The sequence below is a fragment of the Ascaphus truei genome, chromosome 6, assembly GCF_040206685.1.
Source record: "Ascaphus truei isolate aAscTru1 chromosome 6, aAscTru1.hap1, whole genome shotgun sequence".
Taxonomy (NCBI): domain Eukaryota; kingdom Metazoa; phylum Chordata; class Amphibia; order Anura; family Ascaphidae; genus Ascaphus; species Ascaphus truei.
Window position 1 is genome coordinate 29,886,161 of NC_134488.1, and position 3,609 is coordinate 29,889,769.

At 40.8% G+C, this 3,609-nt stretch overlaps 1 non-coding gene across 1 annotated transcript; it reads left to right on the plus strand.

Annotated features, from left to right (window-relative positions):
- The first annotated feature begins 3,064 nt into the window (after positions 1-3,064).
- On the plus strand, positions 3,065-3,136 carry TRNAD-GUC (transfer RNA aspartic acid (anticodon GUC)). Its single transcript has one exon. It is a non-coding gene; the product is annotated as a tRNA-Asp (tRNA).
- Positions 3,137-3,609: the final 473 nt, after the last annotated feature.

The following is a 3,609-nucleotide window of genomic DNA, read 5'->3' on the forward strand; positions in this document are numbered from 1 at the left end:
GCCTTCTACAGTATGTAGGCCACACAAAACGTAGTTTAAAACTTCGCATCCAGGAACACGTTAGAAATATTAAGAATGCCTTACAAACACATAGTGTGAGTCGTCATTTCGCTTTATATCACAATAGTGATCCCTCATCTTTGACCTTTAAAGGGATTAAACATGTCCCACGTAATAGAAGGGGCGGTGACAGAATTAATGATATCTCTATACAGGAGACATTCTGGATCCACAAATTAGGTACCTTGGGACCCAAGGGTCTCAATGAGAATATAGACATATGGTGCCTTTATGGCTAAATATTGTACCTTTGTCTTTCCTGTGTTTATCTTCATATACGCATCCAAATAGGGTTATTATGTAATATATGAGTTATATGCTGACCTATATGTACGCAAAGTCATGTGGGCATAATGTACCAACTACTGTTTGTTTTATTTCAGAGCTCCCTCTCTATATAACTAAAATTGTTATTATGTAATTTATACTTTTGTTGTTTTAATTAAAGTCTGTTTTATGATCATTTGTATAAAAATGTTTTGTCTAGTCAGTACACGAGTGGTTAAGTGGGACGTCTCACAACCAGCCATCACTGACGTCAGCATTATCTGGGCATTGTCTCAGGTGTGCAGATGAGTTGTATTGTGATGTGATTGGTGGTGGGTGGTCACACAGAACCAATCAGATATGACTATTGAGGTATATATACACTCATCTGTCATATTCATTTGTTATCCCTGAAGAAATAGCGTAGGCTACGAAACGCGTAGGATAGATGGTGTATGAGTGATTCATTTCTACCCTTGATATCTCTGAGTCTTATCTCGATATCCTGCTCTTGATACGTGTCTTACATGTTTATTGACTGCAAAGTATCCGTGACGCGGCTATTGCATTGCAACCGCTCCCGTCAACAGCGCAAAGGAACACTGCCATAAACCGGATGGTGATCTCTCCAGCTCTGGTACCGGAACGGGTCTTCTCTATGACTGGGTAACTGACGGAGGATCGATAGAAGTCTGAGGGACATTCCCTGATGCCGAATAATATCTACCTTATAGATCCTTTGCTTCCAATCTGACGGTTCAGCTGTTCCTGTGGGTGCTGTGTGTTCGTGCTCCTCTGCTGCTGGCGACGTGCGGTGCCGGGTAATCTATGCCAGAGTGCATGCAACGCCTTACTTATTCCTATCTGATGTACGCAGATATTTTACTTTTTGCGCATGAATATATATTCCGAACATACTTCACTATGCGTTTGCGCTGTTGTTTTTTTGTCTTACTGTTATAGGGGTGTTGAGTCACTCTGTTCTTGCTACAGCAGCAGACGTCAATCATCAACTATAGGTTGTTGTCTTTATTATTAACCACATAGGTGTTTATTTTATTGGGTATATTACTTATCACGTAGACATTAGAGAATAATATTAGTAGCGCACCCTAATATCTTCTTTTCACGTATCTACATCACATGTGATGAGAAGTGTACCAGGTTGTACTATGATATATTGTATTCGCAGCAGAACATCAGATGTGTCCCTGATGAATGACGGCAAACTCAATACATGTGGCTGCAAAAAAGAATCTATGAAAGTGCAGATGTTTTCATTTAAACCCCCAATTCCCGAGACGATGGGACGTCCCAGTGGACACGAGGGATTTTTATGCACTTTGGGCAGAAGGTACAAAGTTGGAATAACCAGGTTTTTTACTCTTAGGAATTTAGACTCTCTTAATGAGATTACTCCTATGTCCAGAGCCTCAGAGATAATAGAGTCAACCTCAGATTTGAAATTCACTGTTGGGTCTATATGAACACGTTTATAATTCAAAGGATCCGAATGTTGTCGATTTACTTCCTTAATGTACATATCGACCAGCCACAAGACAGTGTTTCCGCCTTTATCTGAAGGCTTATAAATTACAAACTTTAAATCATTCAGCTCTTGAATAGACTGATTTTCCCTAAATGTTAAATTTCTACATTTGGAGGTCTTTTGTGGAATTTCCATCAATTCTTGTTTAACAATTCTGAAGAAAGACTCAATTGCTGGACTAATTTGAAAGGATGGAGTGAAAGTTGATTTTGGACGAAATTTCCTTTGTGAACTTGGTCCACTATCTGGAGGGAGAGAGATTACTTAATTCTCCTCCACCAAAGAAGCCAAGTCCTGCAAAGTGTTCCAATCTAAGGTTGACAGATCATTTTCCTTAGCATAGAATTTTTTTAGAAGCAATTTACGGCAGAATAAAAAAAAGGTCTTTCACACATATGCATGGATCAAAAACCGGGGTTGGAACAAATGATAGTCCTTTGCTCAAAACATCCTCCTGTGTTTTAGAAAGCTGATGACATGATAAGTTGATCACTTTGGGACCCTTAATTAATGATTTTGCCTCTTGCCCTTGTATTGCTTGCCCCTCTTGGGCTGCTGTGACTTCGGTGTTGTCTCCTTCTGAGGCGCATACGCCCATCGGCCTCGGTCTCGTAGATTTCTTACGTCGTCTTCGGATGTTTCGCCTTTGGTGTTTAATCTGTATCTCCCCCCTCCCCCCCCTCCTCTGTACTCTAAAAAAGAAGAGGATGAAGAAGAAGCTGGTGTAGAGGGAAGTGATGCGTCTGGCTGTATAGCAGCTACATTCTCAACATTCAGATCTGGGATCTCAGAATTGGTGGCAAGCAATAGGTGTCTGTCTACCTCTCAGCCGTCTTTCACCTGGAGCCAGGTGGTCAAAGAGAAATCTCTGTGTATTGATTGCAGGAAACACTCCTACTCCTGCCGTTCACACGCTCCTCTCATTACCATAGAGAGCTTCCGGGTTAGCAGTATCCTTCCGGCTGTAGTGAGCGTCACGGAGATAGTCCGCCCCAGATGACAGAGGGCTATGCAGCTCCGTTATATCGCACTAATATCAGTTCAACATGTAATAAAATGTACAATAAATGTAATCCGTTTCCACGCGTAGGGCATATGATTCGGAGTACATTTATTGTGTAACACATAGGAGTAACAAAAGAACTTTAGAAGCTAATTATGGCTCTTTTTTTGACACTATACATCCAATCCTCGTTAGTATAGTGGTCAGTATCCCCGCCTGTCACGCGGGAGACCGGGGTTCAATTCCCCGACGGGGAGGCTTAATTTTTATATCTGGCAAATTAGGTATAACGCAACTGACCTTAGTATGCTTATATGCTCCCAATGAAGATCAGGAAACATTTTTCTGTGAGGCCTTCGATGCAATCAGCCAATATTTATTTTTATTTATTTATAAAATATTTTACCAGGAAGTAATACATTTACCTCTCGTTTTCAAGTATGTCCTGGGCACAGAGTTTAGACAAATAATACATGGTTACAAATACAGTTACATAAATGAACAGGGTATACATTATATACAAGACATTGCATGTACAGTTAGAGAAGATGTATATTATGGGCGTATGAAACAGTTACAGACCAGATTAAAGTGTGAGACAGCCTTAGATTTGAAAGAACTTAAACTGGTGGTGGATGTGAGAGTCTCTGGTAGGTTGTTCCAGTTTTGGGGTGCACGGTAAGAGAAGGAGGAACGGCCGGATACTTTGTTGAGCCTTGGGACCATGAAC